This window comes from Phyllostomus discolor, chromosome 9 (genome assembly GCF_004126475.2).
Source record: "Phyllostomus discolor isolate MPI-MPIP mPhyDis1 chromosome 9, mPhyDis1.pri.v3, whole genome shotgun sequence".
NCBI classification, from domain to species: Eukaryota; Metazoa; Chordata; class Mammalia; order Chiroptera; family Phyllostomidae; genus Phyllostomus; species Phyllostomus discolor.
The window spans coordinates 11820-24805 of record NC_040911.2 but is presented as its reverse complement, the minus strand read 5'-3'; positions in this window follow the sequence as shown (position 1 = coordinate 24805).

Genomic DNA, 12986 nt, shown 5'->3' with positions numbered 1-12986 from the left:
CAGCACCCTGCATATGGTAAAGATGTTTGACTATATGTACTTTAAAATTTACACACATCAGAAACCACAGCCTAGGCTCCAGGGTTCCTTTTCGAAGTGACATTAATGAAACAAGAAAAAGTTAAGTTAAAAAAAACTCCTCTGTGTTGTCATCTAGTGTTCACCTTGAGAATAACACCTAAGTGGAGGTCACCAAAAAGGCTCTCCTCTGCCGCTGTCTAGTGTGCAACCAGTAAATAACCCTCGATTATACGTCAACAGAAAAAGTTACAGTTCCCATAACCCATGCATCTTGGGAATGACTTACTTACGGAGGTCACCATCAAATGCACCGCTATGCTGCCATCTAGTGTGCAATAATGAATAATACCTGAGTGTAAGTGATCCTAAGAAGTTATTCTCTGCTGCCATCTAGTGTGCATCTTGTGAATACCATGTGACCGCTTGTCACCAAAAAAAGCTCTTTTTTTTGCTGCCACTTAGTGTGCAAGTAGTGTTTAAGATTTTATTGTATGGCTTTGTCTGGTGAAGCTCAGTGGATTGAGTGCAGGCCTGCGAACCAAAGAGTTACTGGTTCAATTCCCAGTCATAGCACATGCATGAATTGCCAGCGAGGCCCTCAGTAGCGGGCACGCAGGAGGCAACCACACATTGATGTTTCTCTCCCTCTCTTTCTCCTTCCCTCTCTGTAAAAATAAATAAACAAAATCTTTTAAAATATTGTATGTCATCATAAAAATTATTGGAGGTCTGACAAGGCTTTTATAATAAAATGTTACTGTTGCCATCCAGTGTACATCTGGTGAATAACACCCGTCAATCAAAAAAACCCCTTCTCTTCTACCATTCAATGTCGCTTTGGGAATGACACCTAACCGCAGGTCATGGAGAATAGCGCTTCTATGTTGCCGTCTAGTGTGGAAACTGGTAATCACTCCATTTGAAGGTTCTCAAAAAATGCATCTCTTTTCTGCCATCTAGTGAACATCTTGGGAATAACACCTGAGTGGAGCTCACCTGAAAAAGCTCTTCTATGCTGCTATTTTGTTTGTAAATTGGGAGTAACATCTGTGTAAATGTCACTAGGAAATGCACTACTTTGATGCCTTCTAGTGTGCAACTAGTGAACAACACCTGAGTGCATGTCATAAAAACATTTTCTACTACCATCTAATCTGCATGTGGTGAATAACTCCTGACCGGTTCTCCCCACCTCTCTCTCTCTCTCTCTCTCTCTCTCTCACACACACACACACACACACACAGCTCTTCTTCGCCTTGAAAATATGCCCTGAAGGCATGTTATGAAGAAAAGCATTTTCCATTGTCATCTGGTGCATAAATTAGGAGAAACTCCGTGGTTGAGGTCACCAGGAAACACGCTGCTCTGCTGCAATCCAGTGTGCAATCAGTGAGCTGCACCTAAGTGTGCATCGTGGAGTTTTCTGCCGTTATTTAGAGTGCAGCAGGTGGATAATACCCGAGTGGCTGACACACAAAAAAGCTTTCCTTGCTGACACCAGTAAATGCTTCACTCGTCTTTACTGAGTGAACGCGCTCCCTTCCCAGGGCGAGACCGCCCTCCAGTCCGCGTCCTCCGCGCCCCGCCGGGGCCCCACTTGCTCAGCGCTGGGCTCGGCCCCCCTGCGGTTCTGACGGTCCTGACGGTCTGGCCTGGTCCCGGAGCCCTTCTCAGGTCCAGCCTGTCCACCCCCCTCCCCGCGGCCCTTCCGTCCCCTCTCTGCCCCCACAGCCGCGGAGGGACCCGGGCGCGCCCAAGGACGAGCAGGAGTGGGCGGAGGGGTGTCGGCGGGGTAGCGCGGGGGCCAAGGTCTCTGGAATTCGAGCAGAGCCGGGTGCGGGCGAGGCCGGTCCCGGAAACTCCGAGAACTCCCCCAGGAGGAGAGCAGGACGCTGCCCGGTGAGGGATGGAGGTGCGGGGGAGCGGTGGTAGGACTGCGGAGGTGCGTGGGGGGGGGGTGGGCAGCGATCCCGGTGGGTCGGGGTCGGGGTCGGGGTTCCGGGGCAAGCCCGGGTGAGGAGGGAGGGGCGGCTGGTGTCTGCAAGGAGGACTGGAGTCTGGTGCGTGATGCTGGGAAGAGGCGGGCACCGGGGAGGGTTGGACCGGAGACGCCTGCGGGAGGTTTGAGCGGGTTACACTGGTGGCGGGAGGGGTAGGGCCGCGCAGAATTCGGGTGGACCGGTGAGGAGTGAGGTTTGGGGACCGGGACCTGCGGGTGGGCGGAGGTGCGGGAGACCATGACAGGCTCGAGGACCCTTTGGGGGGAAGGGCGGTGGGGTGGAGACGGAACACGGGTCTCGGGTTCCGATAGGTTTGGGGGTCTCGTGGGAACGAGGAAAGAGCGGCGCGGCGCGCACAGTCTCCAGCCTCTCATGGGCGGGCGGGGCGCAGCGCGGTCCGGGGGTTCCAGGAGCGGAGCGGGCCGAGGGTTCGCGTGGACGCGCTCTCCAAGGCCGCTTAGCTCCCCCCTCTCGTTCCTGGTTATGAACAGAAGGAAAATCGGGAACATCGGCGTCCTGCGAGCGTGGTAAGGGAGCGAAGGACGCCTCCCGTTGTCCGACGTTCGAGGACCGGGACAGAATCGTGCTGCGCTGGGCCCTGCGTGCGGACGCGGAGGCGCCGGACGCCTGAGCCGGGGACCCGCACACACGGGCGGCCTCCAGGCAGTGGGCTCTTTACACGCGCGCTCTTCTCTCCAGACCCTTCTTCGGCGGTTTGGGGGGCCAGCGTTTGTGTCAGAAACGTCCCTGGTGAGAGGAAGGTCCGTGTCAGAGCAGACCACGCCCCAGGGGACCACGGCCCGGGGGCGTCTCGGGCTCACCGTGTGCTCGGCCAGGGGAAGGGCTGAGACCGAGTTCGGGGACAGTTCTGGTCCAATAAGTGGCATGATTAACGGAGAGGGTCTTCTTTGCTGTAGTCACGGCGACCAGTTTTCCCTGCAGATGTAAGTCAACCTTGATATTGTAGCCACGTTGGGTGGGTCCCACATGGCCTTGAGGAACCAGGTCGACGGTGTCAGCGGGTAATTGCTTCTCTCTCGGGCTGCTAAACTCGGGACTGTCTGGCCAGGAGCGTCTGGGGGGTCTCGGAGCTGGTGTGGGTCTGTGACTCGTCGTCACTATGTAGCTGGGACCACGGCGCCGGCTGCCTTTGTCCTTGTGTTCCAGCAGCGAGTGACGTGGACACGAGACGCTTCTTTTCCTGGGGGCTGCAGTTTGCAACCGCAGTGTAACTACTTTAGGAGAAGTCACGGCATGTGCGGCTACATTGCTGCTGGAATTTTCCCAAGTTCAATCAGGAGGGCTAGAAGGGGCCCCCGGGGCCGGCCCTGAGCTGCGAGGAGTGGGCTGCACGGCCTCTCCGACAGGGGGCGCCAGAGCCGCCTCCTTGTCCCACAAGGTGCTTGGGCACACACATGGGGTGATGGCATCTCCGCACGCCCAGCAGCCCCCAGCTGGCGCCTCCTGGGACCAGGAGGAGCAGGTGAGGCAGAGGCAGTGCCAGTCTGCGGAGGACCAGCAGAGGTTGGCCTGCTCCTAGAGGAAAATTGTGGGTTTTGAAGGTTTTTGTGTGGTGTGGTGTGGGGCAGTGCGAGTTTGGGTGAGGGTCAGGCTGATGGAGCACAGATATAGTTGTGTTTTGCTGCAAATTATAGAGGAACTCAGGATATTCAAGACTATTAGTAAACTTTTCTTGTGGAATATTAAAAAATTTGTGTTATAGATGTATTTCTACAAGTGATTGAATTTGTTTATAAATATCAATCTAAAGTTTACTGGTGTAACAGGCATTCCATATTTCCTTCCTCTTAGTTTTCACTAGGAATGAAGGTTTTTAAAAAGGTTCAGAGTTCTAATTAAAGTACAGAAAAAGCAATAGAGAAAATAACTATAATGGAAAAACAAGATAGGTTGTGACTGAATAAGAAGGTACGAAATATGGGCATGCATTTTTCAAAGAAAGGGAATTAACTTTGTCCTAAGTGACACAGGGAACCAGGATACAAGGCTGAAGTGACAGGACCCCCAGCTTTCCCAGGAAGCCCCCGCCCCCCCCCCCCCCCCCCAGTGCACAGGTCCCATCACACTCGAAGGCAGGGATGGTCCCCGCTGTCATGGACCCCGAGCCTCTGTGCACCTCGCAATCACAGGGCCGGTGTGGCCGAGCCCTGTGCTCTCGGAGGGGGGCTGTCTTCAGGCTCCCAGGACCCATAGCTGAAGTGACAGGTCCCCCTGCTCTCTCAGGTCAGACCCCTCCCCACAGTCACCGGGACCAATGGTGAAGGGCCAGGATACTTGCATTTCACAGGGAGGAGCCTTTCTCAACCCTCACAGGACACAGGTGTGCAGTGACAGGACACTCCGGTCTCTGGTGTGGTCCTCTCCACACTCAAGTGGCCCAGGCCTGAGGTCACAGGACCCTTACACTCTCAGGTGGAGCCCCTCTCCTTGCTTATAAGATCCAGAGCTGACCTTACACGACCTCTTATGCTCTCTGGTGAGGACCCAGAGCTCACGTTATGGGGCTCCATCCTCTCTTAGGTAATAGTACTTCTCCCAGCAGTCAGAGGATCCCGGGCTGATGGCAGCACCCCTGCTCTCTGAGTGGGACCTCTTGTCACACTGCTGCACACTGCCTTCTAGTGAGCATCTTTGGAATAGCATCTGAGTGGAAATCAGCAGGAAATGCTTTTTGTTGCCACCTAGTGGACATCGTGGGAATGGCATCTTTTTCGTAGCATCTGCTCCTGTCATTTTGCAAGGTCACTGTGAAGCCTCAGAGCCCCTCCCAACACCACAGCCTCAGTACATTGTGTGTGCCCACGTTTCCTTTCTATGTCTGATGCTCTTCTGCACGTGGGGTTCCTGACTCTCTCATGTGAGTGAGGTTCCCATGCCCATGTCTTTCTCAAATTTGGTTGTTTCATTTGCTAATCTGTGTCATACCTGTTGGATTATCAGACCAACTCAAAGATTCTTGAGGTTAGAGGAAGGATCGTTTCTCCACCACGTAAGCAAGCAGTCAGATGTTTAATAGGAGGTGAATTTGAGGGGTACATGTTCGTAATCATTTACTTAAACAATTTAACTGAAGTAACTTATTCTCAAAACTGAATATGTCAGTGAAGTGTGGAACAATGTATAAATTTAGCTTGTGGATATAAAACTTCTATTTAAAGTTTCAAAGGTGGTCATGAAGAGGGCCAACATTTCGCACTTGGCAGGTTGATTTTAAACTGGCTGTTAGGGAAGACTGGGAAATTACTTAGGATTGTCATCTCATTTATTCCTGAGAGATTTAGTTGCCAAAATTTGGTTCAGGATGAGACCTTCAGCACAATCACCTCAGCTTCAGACAGTAAGACTCCTAGCAAGAGATTGTGGACCCTCTTACCCTACTCCTTGTATCTCAAAGTTGTGGGAGTTGCCCAACAAAAATCAACCTGAAAGGTATGTTGCCTTTTACCTAAATTACCTGCATGTCCCTCATTTCACCTGTGAAATCTAAGACTGTGCTCTTCCATTTTCCAAAATACCCCATATACCCAATATTACCTCATTGTGTTTGGTATTCATTTGAATATAAATTCTTGTACATGTATTAGATGTTGAATGTCTCCAATTAATCTGATTATGTTAATTTGATCATCACCCCAGCTGTTAGAATTTAGAAGGTATGACAAAAATAATGTTTAATCCCCCACAGTGTTGGTAAGCCGGCCATGTGGCATTCATGGCCAGGACACTAAATTCTGGAAAGTGCAGCGTCTGAGAGATCATGGACATCTCCTGGCAAGAGTAAGCATTATTATTACTTTTTGCTCTGTCAGTCTTTTTGGTCTATTTCTTCAGGTCTTGGTATGATTTAGTAGTGCTGGGATTCAGTAGTGGTATAATTAAGAGGTTCTTATTTTCTTCTCTTGTACATTTGCATTAGCATGAAAAAATATTTGTGAGGCCAGCTGCTTGGACTTAGAGGGTCGGGAATGTTCTTTATTGGCTCCTGGCTCTGTTTACATTGTGAGGACTCCTGCTCCTGCATCTGGCAGCTGGGCTCCATTGCCCAGCTCCAGCTCTGGAGTCTGGCTGTGGGGTCCTGTTTACAGATCTGGGTTCTGTCTCCTGGGCCTGTGTCCTGGGGTTAAATCTGTCTTTGGCTGTGTGTCTGGGATCTGGAGTCTCTTTGGGTGTGGCTTCACATCCTGGGTTGGTGCATGGGGTCCGTGTGCAGCTCTGGCTCTAGGGTCTGATGTACGGAATCTGGTTTTCAGGGTTCTCCGTCAGTCTCTGGTGTTGAGTGCCTGGCATTCAGGGTCAATGGTCTGGCCTGGGTCGTGGGGACAGTTTTGGGACTGGGGCCAGGGTCTGGGATTCAGCTTTTGGTTCTGGGTCTGCTTGGGGCCCAGGTTCTGGAGTTTAGGGCCTGTGTCCAGTTCTGAGCCTGTCTGTGGCATCTGGTATATGTGAAGTGATGGTCACTGGCTCCAATTCAATGGCAGCAGGAGTTCCAGAGTTGGGGTGTGGGGAAGCAGGAAACTCTTTTTAGTGTGAATACCTCTGTTTTGGTACTAATGGCTGTGAGTGCAGCATGGGGGTCAGCACTTCTCTGCCCATTCAGAGCTGGTCCGGTCATTTCCTCTCTGCTTGACTGCATTTGTGCACAAAGAAGCACACTTTGGAAAAGGGGCCCCTCTGAGTGAGGAGGTAGGGCTGGGTGAGTAGAAAAAAGGCCTCTGGTGTTGTCACCACAGCAGTCTATTTATTAAATTATGCCAAGTTTTCCTTTTGTACCTTTTTTTTAAAACCCAAACTGAGACTGCCTTTTTTTGGTGGCAACTTACTTAAATTATACAGAAAAATAAAAAATAATTCAAAATCCTACCCAAACAGGTAATAGCTGCTATTATTTTAGGTATATACCCTTCAGGACATCTTTCCTTGCCTATTTCCATGCTTCTATTTTCCAGTATTTAATTTATTATTCTGGGTTTGTAGTATGGATGCAAAACATGTGAATTTTCAACTGTTTTCCCCTAATGTGCAGATTTATCACTATGTTTTTCCATAGGTTTTTAATGTGTCATTTTAAATATTATTTCATTGAAATGATATTTCAACTCCAATTGTGATTCTTTTTGAGGGATATTTAGAAGTATATTTCATAACTTCTAAATGTAAGACTTTTATGGTGACCTTTGCAACTGATTTCTAGATTATCTACAATTAGAGCAAGAAACTTCATGTCATTTCAATCCTTTGAATGTTTTTTAAACTTTATTACCATATGGTCAATGTAAAAAAATGTTCCAAGTGTGCATCTCTGCTGCCATGTCGTGGTCATTTTGGGAATAACACCTTAGGGCTGGTAAGCAGGAAAAGCTGTGCATAGTGGGTTATCTGTGAATGTTGAGTCCAGTGTGCTGCTGCTCATGGTGTTTCTTACATCCTTACTGAATTTCTTGAGGTGGGGTCTTGTTTCTGAAAAAGGAATACTGTATTCCTGATGAGAGAGGTTTGTTTAATCTGTTATGATTATAGATTTTTTGTGTCTCTGTTCTCTATAATTCAAGTTTATGACATTGTTTATGAATTTGGACTTCCTGGTAAATGAAACTCATTGATAGGAAGTGCTCTTCATCTCCAGTCATGCTTTCTATCTTGAATCCCACCGCATGTGATTATGTAATTTTCATGTGGTTTATGTGTGCATAAGACAGGGTGGGGCAAAAGTATGTTTAGAGTTGTGAGGATGAGAAACAAAGTTTATTGTTGTCTTATTATTTAATAATGATGACATTATTTTTCATGTGAACAACTGTAAACCTGCTTTTGCACCATCCTGTGTATCTGTTCCCATTCTTTCTCTTTTGATCTTTTTTCATCCCATGTTTTAGGTAATTCATATTTTCTCCCAGTTTGTGTCTTGTCCTTTTATTCTCTGAGCTTTTTCAGAGTATTATTTAACTTCATAAAGTATACGTTATTAATGTATTTCTTCACTGCACTGCATGTCCATAGGTATACTTGATTGCTGGCTGGTTTTGTTTAAATGGACCACTAAAAAGCAAACTTACAGTTGAGGGCGGGGTCTGTCTAAGGTCAGAGACAGGACTGGCCTGGAGGTGAGAGGTGGCCACAGATGTGGGTGGGGCTGGGCGGGAGGCAAATTTAGGCTGGTGGGCATGAGGGGCGGGCAGTTCTGGTGGAGAGAGGAACAACTACGTGGACTGGAGGGTAGGGGCTGCCGGCTGCAAGTCTCCGTGGTCACGAGGCAACGCTCACAGCCTAATGTGATGCAAACAACGCAGTCCAGGGGCAGGAGGCGAGCTGCGTGGGGGCTATGAGTTGAGGGGGGTGGGGGGCAGATACAGCCACCCTGTGGGGAGCAGGAAAGGGGGGGCAGACTGTTTCTGGGGTACATGTCTCGGGTCCCAGTTTAACTATTTCCTGTGGGACCACTTTTCTATGTTTATCTGGATATTTCTGTTGTAGATAACTTTGGTAACTGGATAAGCTAAGATAGCTGGTTTTTTTAACCCCAAAACAAGATGATATTTTTCATTTGTTCAAGTTTTTGTTATTGTGTAGCAATTTCCAATTTCATTCATACAGATCCTGTAAACTTAAGATTCGTTGTTAAGTTTATTCCCAGGTTTTTTTTTTCCCCTTGTTTTGTTGCTACTGAGTCTTTTCTTAAATTTATATCTTTAATTTACTATTTCTACCTATTTATTTTTTCATATTATTTCCCTATCATTGTCTTAAATTCTGTTTGTGATACCTTTCCATTGAACCTCATGAGTTACGAGGGTAAACTTGCTCTCATGCAATAATGATCATTCCATGGTTGTAGCTGTAGGTGACCTAGAAATAGTTAAAGCTTGAATGAAAACATGAAGTGAGGTAATGTGAGGAGTTAGGAAAATTGTTTGTTAGTCATGAATATATTGAGTAAATAAAATAGTAATATCCTTGTTAGCATATTAAATGAGTTTAGGGCCTGGAAGCACAGTGTTGTAGAAATCAGAAGTATTTTGTGACAGGAAATGTGCCTCCAGGTAGGTAATCTGAAGAACACAAAATGTAGCAAATGTCCACATTTTCAAAGAGGAAAACTGGAGATGGTAAAATCTGGAATCTAACAGAATAAGACTCTTTGTTCTAAGTGACACTATGAATCAGTTATTAAAGTGATATGTGAGCAATGGAAAGAAGCAGGGATCCTCAGAGGACTACTGTGTGTAATCACACGGTGATCTGGTCTCCTAAGTGGACAGATCTTCCTTTGCCTCCTGACTATTGCCTAGGACACTTCTCCCCGACATTTGCAAGATGGCTTGTATTTTTTGTTCTTTAAGTTTCAGCTTCAGGCTTTCTGTTCCAAGAAAGGCAGCCTTTGAGAGCTAGGATGCAAAAGGACATACTGTTTGTATTCTAATGAAGTCTTCATGATACAGAGTAGGGTTTGTCATTTTCAGTGCTGTGGAGTTTTTGGTCCAGAGGATTCATTCTGGGGGAGGGGGGTTGTCCTCTGCATTGTAGGTGCTCATTAGCATCCAATACCTCTATTCACTGCTGACACCCTCGCTTCCCTTCCACTGAGGACAGTCTAACATGGCTGAGAACATTGCCTGAAGTCCTCTTGGGGGCAAAAATCACCTTTGGTTGAGAAAGAGTTTGAAGCTTTTATTACTTTTGAAACCAGAAAGATCTTGGTCTGGTATGCAGTCTTTTTATTATTTTTCTATGCAAATTACTTTGTACTACGTGATTTATTTTGGGAAGGTATTTAGAAGTGTATTTTAAAACATCTAAATATAGGGAATTTCTAGTTACCTAATGACTGGTTTCCAGATTAATGGCAAAGAGAACAGTAAGCATAGTTTGTGAGACATTTGTTGAAATCTGGTTTATAGCTAAATATAGTCATTCTTAAAGAAGTTCCAAGTGTGCTTGAAAAGCATTTTAAAATTTTTTTTAAAATTTCATGTATTTATCTTTAGAGAGGGAAGGGAGGGAGAAAGAGAGAGAGAGAGAGAAACATCAATGTGCGGTTGCTGGGAGCCATGGCCTGCAACCCAGGCATGTGCCCTGACTGGGAATCGAACCTGCGATGCTTTGGTTCATAGCCCGTGCTCAATCCACTGACCTATGCCGCCAGGGCTGAAAAGGTCACCCGTTTGTAGTGAAAAGTCTTCCCAGGCACCCATTTGTAGTGAATTCTGGCTGAAGTGCAATAGGAGCACTTAAGAAACATATTGTGTGTAATTTCAATTCTGTGATGCTTGTTGAAACTGTCTTTATATTGGCTTCGCTAAAAGTTAAAAACTTTTGGGAAGATGAAATAATGAAGATGCTAGAAAGTTTGCAGAATAGTGGGACAAGATGGTTAATACATTGTTCAATGAAGTTATTGATGAAAAGGAAAAACGTCTCTTTCATTTTGTCTTCACCTACAAACTGAATGAACCTTTTGGCCAAGCAAATAGAAGTTTCCGAGTGTGCATCACTGCTGCCATCTCGTGGGCATTTTGGGAATAACATGTTTGTAGCTGGTCAGCAGGAAAAGTGGTTGACTGTAGGAGAATATGCATGAATGTTGATTGAAATGTTATTTAGACGTGCATTTAGTAAGTTTTAAATATCAGTGATGGGGCTTAAGACTTGGGAAAATTTAGCTTAAGGTAAATAGTCATCAATCTAGCAAGTCATGTGTATGTTAAGTTTTTGTTTCAGTAACCACATATCAGGCCCATCCTGGTGCCTGAGAATAAGCAGCTGACCTCCTGGAGACATCTGTACCAGGAAGAAGCAAGTGACTACCCTTCCCCCGTGGAGGCAACTGTTGAATTTGAAAGCCTTTCGCTGACACCTTGTTTGCCCTCCCCCAACCCCCTTATAAAAGATCTGGCCAGGAAAGAAAGAGTAAGATGGTTTGTTAGGGTATGAACCCGCCATCTTCTCGGATCGCCGGCCATCTGAATAAAGTGCCTATAAAAGATTCAATCACTGTCATTGCTTATTGGATTTGGTAGTGACAGGCAGCCCGAACGCCGGTGTCTTTTCCGGTTACATATTTTGGCGAGTCCGCACCGGGACAGACTTTGGGACTCTCAGGTAAGTTTGGGTGTTTGGCGGGGAGCCCCATTGGCTGCCTGGATTGAGGGGACCTGGGGGGCTTGGGGTCAGAGAATCCCAAGCAGCTGCCAAGTGATTTCACTTGGGGATTCTCACCCCTTGCTCCCAGCACCTCTCGTCGTGCATCACACTGGACTGAATCATAGCGCTTTCTGGTTCAGGTTGAAATCCCGGGTCACAACCTAAGTCATCTGTTCTGTTTGGGTACCGTCTGTTTGGAGCTCCGTCTGGTCCGCAAGGACATCTGCTCTGGTCCCAAAAGGGCATCTGTTTGGAGCTCCGTGGAGTGCTGTCTGGTAATATGGGGGCGGGGAACCCTCTGTTCCAAAAAACAGCCCGCTGGGGTGGGTTCTGGTAAATTGATTGACGTATGAGCGTATATCGAAAGCGTATGTTGTTTTGTTGTAGTACTGTTCTGTTTGTGTCCTGTATAATTTAGACTCAGGAGAGTGCTGGTCACTGAATGGGTCTTTAAATTACTGTATTATACTGTAACTAAAGTTGTTTTGTCAAAATCAGGGAAGTAGGACAAATTGCCTTACCTAGAAGTTTTTGAGTTTACACGATAAAGATGCATGCAGAGTTAAAAAGGAAAAAAGAGAGGAAAGTGAGTTAATAGCTCAGAGAAAAGAGAATTTACATATGAAAGATAGAAGGTCAGAGGAGAGGGGCCAAGAAGATCTAGGTATTAAGACCCGCTGCAGGCTGGTCAGAGTTCCTGCAGCCCCAGGGGATCCACTCCTGTGAGTGAAATGGGAAAAGTGCGCCTGAACTGGCATCGCTATCTTGAATCGGTCAAGAAACCAGATTCGGTGGAGGAAAAGCCCCCACCGGGGCAGGGCACTATCCTTTTTGGAGACTTTTCAGTGAGAGTAAGGTCAGAAGGCCAGTCTGCTAGATGTTGTCTGGCACATACTCTGTTTCCTACAGTGGACCTGTGAAACTGGAAAAGCTCAAACCCTTCTTATGGACATAACCCTGCTAAAATGACTGATTTGATTGCATCAGTTTTTGCCATTTATCATCTCAATTGGCCAGACATAGAAGCCTTATTGAATTCTTTGCTTCCGTAAGGGGGATGAGCAGAGGCTGGTGTTGGATAAGGCAAATGAAGAGGCTCAGAGTGTTGACGGGAGAGACCTGGTTCTTCTTGCTGACGCATGTGAAGAATTACATATCAGCAAATCTAGCAGTATGTAATCAGTTTATTAGTGGTCCGCTTCCATGGAAGAGAACAGGACTGGGTAGATCAGGGGGTGAAAGGGAAAGTTTCAGAGTAAGTCAGGGTGAGAAAAGCAAGAGAGGCTGGAGACCAGGGTGGCAAGCCCCTGGGCAGCCTGTGGCCAGAGGCCCTGTGGCCCGAGAGCCAAGAGCCCCCCTGAGCCCCTGAGAGCGAGAGCATCCTGAGCCTCTGAGAGAGAGAGAGAGTGAGTCCTTTGTTCTCAGGATTTATATAGTTGGTGGGATAGGAGGGAAAAAAGTGACATATTGATTAACGGGTAAATGTGGTGCCAGCTTTCCTGGGGGAATGTGACTACCCAAATTTAGGGATGCATGGGGGTCTGTCTGCCCGAATTCTTATCTTGCTGCAGACTCCATTTGGTCATCCTGTTGTAAAATACATACGTGACAGGAGGCAGTTAATTAAATCTTGGGGCAATTTCCAAAGTTATTTATGGGCTCTTTCTGTAAGCATCAGGGACTCCCTTGTAAGACAGATAGTGATCAGAGGTGGGCAATTAACCAAACTCGAATTATGGGCTCTTTCCTGCTAATACAGAAACCTGCCTTATATTTGTAGACATTAGATGTTTGTGTTTCAAGGG